At 43.7% G+C, this 14316-nt stretch overlaps 1 non-coding gene across 1 annotated transcript; it reads right to left on the bottom strand.

Moving 5' to 3' along the window:
* Nucleotides 1-2583: 2583 nt before the first annotated feature.
* Trnas-cga (transfer RNA serine (anticodon CGA)) lies at nt 2584-2659 on the bottom strand. Its single transcript has one exon. It is a non-coding gene; the product is annotated as a tRNA-Ser (tRNA).
* Between the last annotated feature and the right edge of the window lie 11657 nt (nt 2660-14316).

A 14316-nucleotide genomic window follows, 5' to 3' on the forward strand; every position in this document is an offset into this window, starting at 1 on the left:
AGAGTATCTAACAAAACACTTGCAGATGAACTGCATAAAGCTTAAACAATTACTTGGAATATGTACAAAAAGAAATTGTCCATCAAAGCCAAACTACCACATAATAATTTTTACAGATTTATTCAACGCTACGGAGAGGTTAACATTAACTACTAACGTCATACAGAACGAGGAGATTGAAAGATAAATACTGAAAAAATATTAGGACCAAAAATTAAATATACTATCTAGATGCGCTAAATCTCATAATAACTTAATGCGCTGATTAAGCGGTTCACCTCACTTGCAGGTAAAAGACGTATCAAATTCTGCGGTCGTATAGGACGAATAGACGCACACAACAGTGTACAAGACTCGTAGGGATGAGGGACCACTAGTGTACCAGCTATGTGGAGCACAACTGTCGGTACTACATATTTTAACTGAATCTGAGGGCAGATCTTGGTGTCCCGCTGGACCTTACCCATATTTTAACTAATCACAGGGTGAGGGTGGTCCGTGTTTACGGTTTTGCATGGCGTCAGCACTCCTTCCTAAAATACTGGCTCTGCTAGTTTAGTGTATCGCGGAGTGATTTTCTTACCAAATATTTCTAAGGAGTCATCCAGCCTCAGTGATACGGCCCCTTTTTAAATGTGTCCGTAGTGGTATTTTATCCCTGATTTTACCTACTTATTCTCCTGCGTTCAATCTGATTTTTAGGGCAATGATAGAATTGTATTTTAAATCCCTGTCTGTTGACAAAGATTGGTTCCACAATTTATTATTTATTAACACTAACTATTACGCGCAAGGGAGCTGATGACCTCCCCATTTAGTGCCCTAAAACCATTACATCACATCAGTTAAATATGGCTCCTCCTTCTGGGAACCCTTCGACGTGTGAATTATAGAGGAACCAGAGAAGATCCAAGCAAGAGTAGCGGATTACTTTAGTAAGAGATAAAATGTCAAGGAGATGCTCAACGATTTCCAGCGGCAGACGCTGCTAGAGGCAGCACAATGTGATTTAACATTAAAATTTTCAGAATGTACTTTTGTAGAAGCGTCACGAAATATATTGCTTTCTCATAATTATACCATGTGTCAAACAAAATTAGAGAAATGGAGTTTATACAGAGATCTGAGGAAATTGGATAATTTTTTATTTCATCTGTCTCAGTTGTACTGATATAATACTAAGCTGTATTGGTTACCAGTTTCGCGCTGACACTCCCATTTTCAAACCACACACCTTGCTAATAACGGTAATTATACATACACTGTAGTCTGAAAATGTGTGTGTCGGCCCAAAAGCGATGACCACCACAGCTGAATTTTATATGAGTGCAACTGAGATGGACAAAATAAAAAATTATACAGTTTCCTCAGTACTGGATAGTTGTGGAACTTCCATCTCGTGCAAACATGCCTCGAATAAGCAAGTATACAGACTTTTACCAGCAATCATTCAACGCGAGCGTCATTCGCGATTACGACACCCACGTAGGAAAGTGGCAGTGTTTCAAGGATTACCACTCCCTCATATTGTAACGTGGCATGAAGAAATAGATGTACGAAGTGGTATCCAGACGTTCTCTGAATGTATTAATTAAAAATATTGCACCTTACCCAGATACTGCTCTCCTCTTTCAGAGTAATCCCCTTGAGAGCGAATACGCCGATCTCAACCTTCAAGCCTCTTTTGAACTGCATCCTGACGTACCCCATTGCATCCAAACTTTACGCTTCACCTTAGTTAACATCTTGGGGAAGTGGAAGCAGACACAAGAATCTACGTCTGGTAAGTACAGCGAACGGGAAAGAATCGTTATCTCGAACCTTTCTTGCGCGATTAAAATTGAATGCTGGACCGAGACTTGAAACCAGGCCTTTCTTTTTTACGGGCAACTGCTCACTGATTGAGCTACCCAATCACGAATCACGACTCGTTCTCACAGCTCCACTTCCGCCGGTACACCATCTCCTATCTTCCAAACTTTACAGAAGCACTTGTGCGAAACTAGCACTCCTGGACGGCCGGTGTGACCGAGCGGTTCTAGGCGCTTCAGTCTGGAACCGCGCGACCGCTACGGTCGCAATTTCGAATCCTGCATCGGGCATTGATGTGTGCGATGTCCTTAGGTTAGTTAGGTTTAAGTAGTTCTACGTTCCAGACCTCTGATGACCTCAGATGTTAAGTTCCATAGTGCTCAGAGCCATTTGAACCACTTTGAACTAGCACTCCTGGACAGCCTTGGGGACTGATACCAGAATGAATATTCACTCTGCAGCGGTGTGTGGGCTGATACGAGAGGGAGCACCAGTCGCGTTCGAATAGCCCAGACTGTAGAGCACCTTCCAGCAAAGGTAAAGGTCCTGGGCTCGAGACCAATAAATTTGAAGATGTAAATTATCACAAAATAAGTATATTTCACACAAGCAGCCTTCTGCGTAAAACTGGACGTTTTCGAACTCAGACTGCAAAATAACGAGACTTCTTTTGTTGTAAAAACTTTAGTGGCTCAGTTTCGACATATCCCATCAGCAGAATATCAAAACAAACTTGATAGAATATGAAACTTCCTGGCAGATTAAAACTGTGTGCCGGACCGAGACTCGAACTCGGGACCTTTGCCTTTCGCGGGCAAGTGCTCTAACCAACTGAGCTACCCGAGCAGTTGTGTAGTTCAGTTGGTTAGAGCACTTGCCCGCGAAAGGCAAAGGTCCCGTGTTCGAGTCACGGTCCGGCACACAGTTTTAATCTACCAGGAAGTTTCGTATCAGCGCACACTCCGCTGTAGAGTGAAAAGTTTATTCTTGATAGAATATACTGTGTTAGGTGAAAACTCTGTAAACACTGTTTCTCGACACTGCGACACTTGCCTATTACTCCAGAAAATTCTGGTGCTATGTAAAATCACTAAGCCGGTCAAAGGCTCCCATTCAGCCACTCGTACTTTAGTCTTATGTGGTGCTAAAGGACAACGGAAGGGCAGCTGAAGTTAGAAATCACGGGTCACGCAAGAGCGTACAGACGTACCATCGTTCGATCGCCGACTTAGAAACAGGCATCTCTGACGCTGGAAAGCAGATGAAAGAGTTGAATAGAAGTTTACTGCTTGACACAGTCACGGATCAGCAAAGCGACATGGGATGGATCGAGCACTTAAAGTCGGTTGTAAGGAAGACGAATTGTCAACTTCCGTTCATAGGGAGAACTGCAGAAAAGTTTAGATCTATAAAGGAGAACGTGTGCAAAACGCTTGTACTATCTATTCTTAAGTATGTCCTTCTGCTCACCTTCCTACCAGCTCGGGTTAAAGAGAAACATGGAACCAGTTCAGAGGCGCATGCTACATATATTAGCAATAGGCGCGATCAGCACAGAGTATTGGGGAATTACTTTTCGCGAGACACTGCTGATAAAGTTTTGAGAAGCGACTATTGCGATATTATGCAGAACGATACTGCTGACACCAAACTGCATCTCGTGCAAGGCAGAGGGTTGGTTTTGGTTGTTTGGGGGAAGAGACGAAACAGCGAGGTCATCGGTCTCATCGGATTAGGGAAGGACGGGGAAGCAAGTCGGCCGTGCCCTTTCAAAAGAACCATCCCGACATTTGCCTGGAGAGATTTAGGGAAATCACGGAAAACCTAAATTAGGATGGCCGGACGCGGGATTGAACATTGTGGAACACACTTTATACCATGGGGTGGACGTGATCAGCCAAAATAGTCACATAATCCCTGACTGTAATGCGACTTTGCAAAGTAACCAGGGGATCCACAGTTGTCCATATCATTACCGAACACCCACCATATTTCATTTTTCGGAATCAGCTCTGCCACATATTCGAAATAGTGTGAAACAAGACTCATGCGACCAAACGGCGTTCTTTCATTTCTCCACAGTCTTGCTTCGACACCAGGAGTCCCTGTTGCCGACATCTCCATCAGTGATGAGTAGTTCTAGAATTCCAGCTCGTCTTGCAGTTCTCTGCTTGTAGATTTCTCTTCGTGTTGGTTTGATGCTGTCAGGATTCACGAGTACGACATTCAGTTCTGCACACATAGGCTACGTTGGTTATCATCCACCATACGATCGCCAATATCGGAAACAGTCTACCCACATTTCAACTGACCTTTTTGAGTCATCAGTCTTATGACTGGTTTGATGAGGACCGTTTCGAAATGCTCTCCTGTGCCAGCTTCTTCATTTCAGAGCAGCACTTGCAACCTACGTCCTCAATTATCTGCTGCATGTGTCCCAATCTCCGTCTTCTTCAGCAGTTTTTGCCCTCTGCAGCTCCCTGTTGTAACGCGGAAGTCATTCCCTGATGTTTTGTAGACGTCCTATCATCCTGCCCCTTCCCTTCTCAGTGTTTCCACACATGCTTTCCTCTCAGATTCTGCGCAGAATCTTCTCATTCCTTAGTGTAACAGTTCACCTAATTTTCAACATTCGTCTGTGACACCACATTTCAAATGCTTCACTTCCCTTGTGTTCCGGTTTTCCCAGAGTCCAGTACCATACAATGCTGTGCTCCAAACGTAATTTCTTCCCCAAATTAAGACCTATGTTTGACAGCAGTAGATTTCTCTTGGCCAGAAATGCCATTTTTTCCAGTGCTAGTGCCCTTTTTATGTCCTCCTCCCTCTGTCCGTCATGGGTTAGTTTGCTGCCTAGATAGCAGAATTCATAAACTTCGTCTACTTCGCGACCATGAATGCTGACGGTAATTTTCTCGCTGTTCTCATTTCTGCTGCTTCTCATTACATTCGTCTTTCTTCCATGTACTCTCAGTCCATATTATTTACTCATTAGGCTGTTCGTTTTATTCAGCAGATCCTGTAATTTTTCACTTTCTCTCAGTGTAGCAATGCCATCAGCGACTGGTATCATTGACATCCTTTCACCTTGAATTTTGATCCTACTGCTGAACTTTTCTTGTATTTCCATCACTGTTTCATCGATGTACAGATTGAACAGTAGGGATGAGAGACTACATCCCTGTCTTACACCATTTTGAATCCGAATTCATGAGCTCCAGGATAATGCACTCAAAACTCCACAGATCACTGTTCTGATCACGACTGCCACTTTGAACGTGTTGAGGATGTCGCACAGGTGCCTTTTATGGCGAAATACAGCAGTGCTATCTGAGGTTTGGCTACCATCTGTATTTTATTGTTCATGGAAGCATTGTCTGTCGTTTTTCTACAGTTTTGACCGACGCCTTTACTTCCCTTATCAATAAAATGATTAACAAAGGAACAGGGTACCCTCGGCATGCACCTTACGTATGCGTAGATTTAGGTGTAGGAAAGTTACGACTTGACACATTGGTTCGGTAGCATTTACACAGCCGGCTGCTGTGACCGAGCGGTTCTAGGCCCTTCAGTCCGGAACCGCACTGCTTCTACGGTCCCAGGCTCGAATCCTGCCTCGGTTGAAAATGGCTGCGAGTGCTATGGGACTTAACACATGAGGTCATCAGTCCCCTACAACTTAGAGATACTTAAACCTAACTAACCTAAGGACATCGCACAAATCCAAGCCCGAGACAGGATTCGAACCTGCAGCCGTAGCGGTCCCGCGGTTCCAGGTTGAAGCGCCTAGAACCGCCCGGCCACACCGGCGGGCAATCCTGCCTCGGGCATGGGTGTGTGTGATGTCCTTAGATTAGTTAGGTTCAAGTAGTTCTAAGTCTAGGGGACTGATGACTTCAGATGTTAAGTCCCATAGTACTCAGAGCCATCTGAACCATTTGAGCATTTACACCTGTTGGCATCCGCCTTATTTAGAACTTAAATTGTTGTACTTTTCTTGAAGTCACACTTTACATCCCCTGTCGCATGTATCTTCCTCAGCAGTTGGAATAGTTTGAATACAGTTTGTATAACAAGTGGGTTCTTGTTGTTTGGCCAACTGAAGCGGTGTTTAGTCACCCTCAGTTCATCGTGCAGTAGTTACACGCGCCCTGCACGTCCTCGTGACGCAAGTTAAACAAATTCGAGCTTACGTGGAGGCTTAGCAAAGCTATCCGGGCGCCGTTCGCGGCTGGAACACGAAAGGGTGGGGGTGGGAAGGGGTGGGGGCGACAGTACCCTCTGTCACACTCCATAAGCTGGCCTGCGATGCACAAATGTAGATGTGTCTGAGCCGGCGCTACGAAAATAGGTCAGCGTTTTATGTGGGTATATTTGTGTGTGTGTGTGTGTGTGTGTCGCGGTACAGAGGCGAGGAGGACTGAGCGCGTCCTTTCCTCGGCGGCGCGGCTCCAGCTGGTGTATTTACTGTGCAGCGGCGCCGCCCGGTGCGGACCAGACCGGAGCAAACAAGGTCTGGAAAGCGCGCCCCCGCGCCCGCATCCCGCACTGCCGGGATCAGACGGCCGCCGCGCCGCCCGCCACTCTGCAATAAACCAACGCCAGCCAGCAACGCCACCGCCTGTGGCGCCGGCTCTGGTGCTACCGCAGTTTTCTCCCTCACAGGCGCTGCAGCCACTGTGTTCAGTGGCCCGTGCGGCGACACACACACACACACGGCGCCTGCCCGAGGAGCACTGTGTAAAGATACAGAGCGCTGAATAGAAGCGACCGTCTGTTCGGGTGGACCGAGTAAACGTCCGCAGCGCTACTCATTAATGTAAACCACGCGGCTCTGGCACGCACGCACTCACACACACACACACACACACACACACACACACACACACACACACACACACATACGCATGTGCGTACGCTCTACCACGCGCAGGGCTCGGAGGCGCTGTCAGAGGTCCGACGGCCAATAAAGCCGGGTCGCGCGCACCGACTCCCATTCCGCTCAAAAGGAGACTTTTTTTTCCTGCCCGCTCTTTCCTCCGAACAGAATAACTGCTCTCAGCGTCGCTAAAAACCGGCGGTGCTTCTTTTTTTTCCTCTCTGTGTTTCAGACGTCGCCGCCTGTGCTCTGGCACCATTACTAAATTAACTTTGCTGAAATATATCCGTGAAATGCACAAACTAATGAAATTGTGCTGACGAAGAAGTAATACAGAACAGCACTCTCAACCAACAAGGGTATTTCCTTACATTTGTGTATAAAGACGGTAAAACTAAAATAGAATATTACGATCCATTGTTAGCCAAGCCATGTTTTGGCCTGCTTCTCTAAACCTTTCCTTGTATTTTCCCTGAAAATAATAGATTCTGGGCGGTGGTCTGGTTTGTAAAGTACTGTATCTGTACGATGTCTTAGAGTCATACACTATTTACTGAGAAGTAACCTGACACTTATCAGTGGGCATTAATAGGGTCTATGTGCCGTGGCCATGTTCACAGGCTGCTTTTTTATTTGAATTGATTTTTTTTTTATTTTAGACCTTTACATTAAGTGCTACAGTCTATCTATATGATAACTTGTGCTACAGTCTATCTATATGATAACTTGGTGGGAGGTCCAGCTCAAAATGAGTGCATTTTGTAACAAAAATTTTTGAAGACCTGAAGATGACAGTATAGTTTGTCGAAACCGGTTGTTTGTAAATAAGGAAATTTTTATGTGATCTTGGCTTTAGAAAGTTTTTACTCTTTAACTCCCTACGCACGGTCGTTGCGCTAGCTGAACACATAATAAGTCTTTGGAACTCACGAGTCATTCCTTCGTCGATTTAATGTGACTTTTTTACAAACACCCAACGCATTGATCGACATTTCAACTCCATGAGATCTGCCAGGTGTTCCTCTAACGGTGGTTGTTGCTTTACGTCTTCACTTCAGAGTCACGCCACCAACAACCGATGAGGGCAGCTGCAGCGGTGTTGGATGTTCCCCATTGGAATTTTTATCCTCGTGACAGCCAGTGATTAGCCCAACTTCGAAGTCACTTGAGTTCTACTGACAGAAGCATTCCGCTGTTACCGCTTCTCTGTTGATAAAACAATGCTCCCCACCTGCTGTTACATCGGCGGTTCTGCCTCTCGTGACATCTAGTGGTCAATACCGCATTACATAGGGTGTCCGGACTCTTTTCATCAGATAGGGTAAAAATGATAAAACAAGAGAGCGCACTCAGTTTTGCATAGTGCTGCTTGAACTCATCAAATAACACGTAATCTTTTTCCGGCTGTATGTATACAAATAAACCTTGACTCCCATCATTTTCAGAAGGGAGTGGTAATATTTTGAACATATTAAACAGTTCCTTTTCTACTAATGACACATTCAGTACGTAACTTAGTATATGGGCACACATAAACGCACCATCGTCAGTTATGCATAATAACTGTATATGGATTGGATTGTTTGGGAGAAGAGGCCAAACAGGGAGGCCATCGGTCCCATCGAAATAGGGAAGGACGGGGAAGAAAGTCGGCCGCGCCCTTTCCAAGGAACCATCCCGGCATTTGCCTGGAGCGATTTAGGGAAATCACGGAAAACCGAAATCAGGATTGCCGGACGCGGGATTGAACCGTCGTCCTGCCGAATGCGAGTCCAGTGTGGTAATAATAACGGGTACCCGCTCTGTTTTGTGGGAGCAGTTGAGAACCTCTTGTCTTAAATTTCATCCTGAATTAAATGCAAGTCCGAACTATTTGCACTGGATTAATTATATGAGGTTCCAGTAGCCCTTTCTAAGCATTTGCTATGGCAGAAGTTAGTATCTCATATTCCCTTCCTCACTCAGTGTAAATCGATACCAACTGTATTAATTGTTCATTAATTGTAGTGATCACAGCTAAGTGCTGTATCTTTTTATCAGTACTGTTAGCATATTCAGTCATGTACCTTTAGAGCTTTTCCATGTTTTTCACAATTATTTCCCGGTAACGTGCAAGGCCAGCTACTGTGTGCTTTAATCTCGTCAAAGTTGCTTATAGTACTGTTACTTGATCTTTGGTCAACTTAAGCAATTGTCTGTGTTCATTTTCAATTAAATAAGTCTTTGATTTGAAAAAGGAAGCGTCTTGTTCGTCTAACGTCTTATACAATAGTTTACTCCTTTCACTCACAAAATTTGAGACACCTCATTAGGCAGTGCAAACTCTGCATCTTTTTAACGTACCGTTTTAAGGCTTGCACTACAGCGGCACATTCACGATCGCTTAGTCCGAAAATGGTTAACTTCCAACTACAATATCCTACCGGTGAATGTGACAGATTCTTTGTCTTATCAGCTTTTCCCTGAAGTTCTCCCAGATTAACATAACTGACAATTTTTCACGTCACGCAGTAGATTTGTACCTTGCCAGTACTGTCACAATATAAACTCGGCGGTGAAGGAAACTTCTATATGCTTAAATCTTGAAATTGTCGAGGTGTGTACGATGCAGCATTACAACTCACCAGGTACAATAGTCCCGTCAGTTTCCTCATCTGAAATTCATAGGTGAATCCGGTTTCAGTGGAACTCGTTTAACCTATCGGAATGCACCGTTAACAGTTTGTTTCTCTTTACACGACTGTGGTCTTTTTGGGCCCTTTGTCCTTACTACAGTGTATGGGCCACGCCACTGCATGTCTAGCGTACGACTTCTGCCCCTTCTAACGCTCTCATCGCACATAAATACTTGATAACCTATTCTGAAATCTTTCGGATTCTGATCTCTATCGTAGTAGTCTTTGTGTTTCTCCTTACACAGTTCATTACACTGTATTTGTGCAGAAGTCTCAGCTTCTCTTTTGCGAGCCATCAATTGCTTTAATCATACATGTCTGAGTGAAGCCAAACGGTATTATCTTTAAATGAAGAAAAATGTTATCTTGGCAATAACCTTCAAATTACGTGCATCACCCTTAATTTTTATTTGTGAATTTTCTCGTGGCATTTTCGTTATCCTTGGCCTGTAATTACTTTCAGAACTCAAATTAACCAATTTAATGAGACTTAATCTTAAATTTCTGGTGCACGCATGTACCACCACAATACAATAAAACCAATGAATAGTTGAGGGAATCTGAATGAGAACAGTGGTGTATTTAATTTTAGAAAATTATGACAAGTTTCATTAAACCTTTCATAACTACAGCTTCCTGAAGAAGCAGCTGATAAATCTTAACAAAAATGACAAACGCAAATCAGTTAAGAAATAGTGCTTGATAGGCACTGGGTGGAAGCGACTTGGCAGAAATATACCCACTGCACATGATTGCTGGCAGCGGCAGTTGCAAGAGTGTACGGCCGCAAAAAGACTGGGCTCCATGTGGCCACGTCACGCTACCCAGAGGGAAGACCGTCATATTGCATCTGCAGTTTGCGCCACAGTGACACAACGAACTGTCATAAATCAATTACTTCAAGGACAGCTCTGAGACAGACACCCTGCAGCGTGCATTACACTGACCGCGAACCACTGCCATTTGCGACTTCAGTGGTGTCGAGCGAGAGCTCACTGGAGGGCAGTGTGGGGGTTCTGCCTCGGTGCCAGTGTTGGTTAGAAGGAAGCCAGCTGAGCGCCTGTAACCAACCTGTCTGCGTGCTAGACACATGGGACCTACACCCTGAGCCTTTTTTTTATGACAGCAGGAGCACTCTCGTGGTTATCCCACACGCTCTGTAAGACAGTACGTCATTCTAGTGATTCAACCTGTTGTCCCGCCATTCAGCCGGCCGGGGTGGCCGAGCGTCTCTAGGCGCTACAGTCTGGAACCGCGCTACCGCTACGGTCGCAGGTTTGAATCCTGCCTCGAACATGGATGTGTGTGATGTCCTTAAGTTAGTTAGGTTTAAGTAGTTCTAAGAGCTAGGGAACTGATGACCGCAAAAGTTAAGTCCCACAGTGCTCAAAGCCATTTGAACCATTTTTGCTGTCATTCGTGGACAGCATTTCAGCCACCCTGGCCGGCTAGCAGGTGTTTTCCAATAGGATAAAGCTTACCCAATATACCGTGTAACGCATCGTGCTCCACAGACCGTCGACATGCTGCCTTGGCCTGCCGGAAGACCAGATCTGTACAAATCCAGCGTCATCCACAAACTGCATTAACCGTCCCTGTACTGACCGACCAAGTGCAACAGGCATCGAACTCCGTCCCATAAACTGACATCCGGCACCTGTACGACACAATGCATGCACGTTTGCATACTTACATTCAACATTCTGGCGGTTACAATGGTTATTAATGTACCAGCATTTCATATTTGCAACGGTAAGTTATTAATTTACCAGCATCTAACATTTGCAATTGCTTATCTCGCGCTTATGTCAACCTGTGATCCTCGAATGTTTATCACTTGCATTTTTTTATGTATACAAATGTATTCCCAAAATTTCATCACCCCAAATTAATTGCGATTTACTTCAGTCAGCGTATGTTCCTTTACTGTGACGAAATTTCCTATTTTGTCAAGAAATAGTCAAGTGTGCCAGCAATAAATAGGACCAAAAGCTAGCCGTACACTAGGACCAAAAGCTAGCCGTACACAAACTTCAACAAGTTACCTATAGTAGAGAAAGTAGTCAGATACATGAGCTCACAGTTCTTCTACACAAAATCAGAGCATATTATACGTTTTGTTAGTAATACGGTACAGATTCAGGCGGAACTGAAAAGGTTTATGTTGCATAGCTCCCTGTACGTAACCGTAGAGATTCTTCACAGAAACTCTTATTTTTTATGTTATTTTAAATTGTCACTGCTGTTGTAACACAGTAGTATTTTCTAGTGTTAAGTCTCATATTATTGCACTTACATAAAATCTATGTCTTTGGCTTCATTCCAATTTCAGAGAACACTCTCCATTCAATCAATGGAATACGACTAATGCAATGTAATGTAAATACGATCGACCTTCCACTGAGCTAGAACGCCCAGATAAATTTTGTTACGAGTGCAAATTTAACTGTGAAATTGTAGGTCAGGAACTCGCACAGAAGTTCCGATCGCTAGCGGTTAGTTGCCATCCCGTCGCAGGCTCGGCCACGCAATCTGTTTCTTCCGCGGCGGACCGTATCGGGCACCGTAATTAGCGGAGGCGCCTGAAGTCTCTGCAACCCGCTTAGCGCCGCGGGCGAGAAGTATCCGCAGGCGCTTATCTGGCCGCGGAACGGCTTGACTAATGCGATTAGCGGAGCAGGCAGCAGGCTGCAGCCAAAATGCTGCGGCAACCCCAAACCCAAACCCTACCCCAGACCCTACCCCCACCCACGGCGCCGCCGCCTGCCTGCCCGTAAATGAATAGTAATGGCGATACGCGGACAGCCTCCGCTGGTAGCCGCCGCTAATTCCAGTCCTTAAATGCGGCAATTTCCGTTAAGTGCTTTAATAAACAAAGCTTTACCGTTGAATAGCTTGTTTATAAATTCCGGCGAAATTTCGCGCAAGTTTAAACCTGTGAAATCTACATTCTTCCTTTCGCTCCTTAGTCAGTGGCGCATTAGGCATTAAAAATGTAAACGATCTCCTCCGTTATCCAAAAAATTTTCGACGCTTGAATTGCTAATGACGCCATTAAACAGATACACGAAGAAACCATTATTCCGATACTTTCCTGAATTTCATCTGCTAAGTGATAAAATGAAGGTAAGTGCAGTCGGTGTGCTCTACCGCTGAAGACGGCGGCATCACTTTCACTTTACTTCCCCATGTCGACAGATCAGTTACAGTTTCAATATTTTGTCCAGGACTGGTGGGAGCTGGTGCATATTTATTGACGTGAACACAACTTAAACACACAGAGCGTAGTACTTAACCCCATGAATTTCTGAATTTGTTTTTCTTGATATTTTAATGTCTATTACTTTTACCTTATTTTGTTGCACTAAATAAGAAGCATTTAAAGTGAAAAAATAATTTTTAACCTTCATATTTTTAATATAATAGACCTAAAATATACTGTACCATATACAGTACGTAATTCTAACCACTGTCGTGAGGTAAACATGTATTTGTATGGAAAGGTTACACCATTTTGTACTGAAAGGAATAAATTAAAGATATGTACAAAATAAAAGCCAAGAAACAAAACAACAAAGTGCTCTGTATTACAAGCAGCAAAATATTCGACACATAGTCCAACTTTAGATTTCTTCCTTGGGCTGCGCGCTGATGTCTTATAGTTTATTCCAGTGCATCGCCTGTTTTGAGTTCCTGTTTTTGCTCTACCAGCTGCTTCACTCAGACTTGACTTCATCTGCTACAGCTACGGATTACGGAGTTTACCCTGGTCCTCTCGATAGCGTCGCATGCCTCCTCAAAAACGCCTGCACAATGTCTCATCGAAAATTTATATGAGAGACTGTATTTAGATTTTTGCAGTAGGGCGTCAAGTAATTTTGTATGGTGACATCTAATAACAAACTGAAAAGAGTCCAGTACCATTTCGTGTTCGGATATTTATCCTGTACTGCTTCACATTTTGATGCACCCATGTACTTGTATTCTGTTGGAACGGAGGGTCGAAGTTCTTCGATCTGTTCCCTTGAACATTGAGGATGTCTCTTACTATTAGTTACTGGGTTCATATCATTTGTATTTGGTGCAGCAGTTGAACACAAGCTGCACAGAAATTAACGGTTGTCTTTTTGTTTGACTGAAAATAAAATATCTCTTTGTCTTCCCCTCTTTCCTTCTTCTTTGCATTTTCAATTTTCGGGGATATAATATTCTCTTACAGTCCCAGCGTCACTAAATTGCTTGTCTTACGAAAATGAACAAATGAAAACTTATAAATAAGTTTTCATGACAGAAGAAAAAGTTACTACTGAGCTCTCATTAGTGCTCGCCGTTGCTTATATGATCGCTGGACTTGTAGCATGTCTACCTGCGATACAAATGATGTTGCGTAAATATAAATAACTGATAAGTGATTGCTGGCTATTTAAGGAACTGTTTTTGAACCAGAATCATAAAATACTTGAACTGTTATATTTCCTAGAAATAAATGGTGTGTTAAGATTCAGGCAATAGGAAAAAAATTATTAAATTCAGTTATCAAGTCTTCTTCGTAGCTGACGGTCTCTGTCAGTTATTACAACAGGAATGAAGATACGTTCAACAATCCTTAAATTAGTGTTACAAGATTATAGAAACTCATTGTTGTCCAAAATATTAGTAGGGCTTTAGTCCTGTCACATATACTATTAATGCAACGTTTGGCAATAATGTATTAATGATCGGTTAGATAATTACAATAACTGACCAACCTTAATGGATATTCACGTTGTATGTAAAGATCGATCCAGTGGCAACGTGACACATGTTGGCAGCTGAACCGTGCTGCGAGTTCGATGGCTCTCTGGTGGAAGACATGAAAGGTAGCGAGAACGATTCCTCGTCGATTTTTGTCTATCTATAACTTCGCTTCACTTCCTAATTATGTGAACAAAAAAAAGGTGTAGCGTCTTT

The sequence above is a fragment of the Schistocerca gregaria genome, chromosome 2, assembly GCF_023897955.1.
Source record: "Schistocerca gregaria isolate iqSchGreg1 chromosome 2, iqSchGreg1.2, whole genome shotgun sequence".
Classification (NCBI taxonomy): domain Eukaryota; kingdom Metazoa; phylum Arthropoda; class Insecta; order Orthoptera; family Acrididae; genus Schistocerca; species Schistocerca gregaria.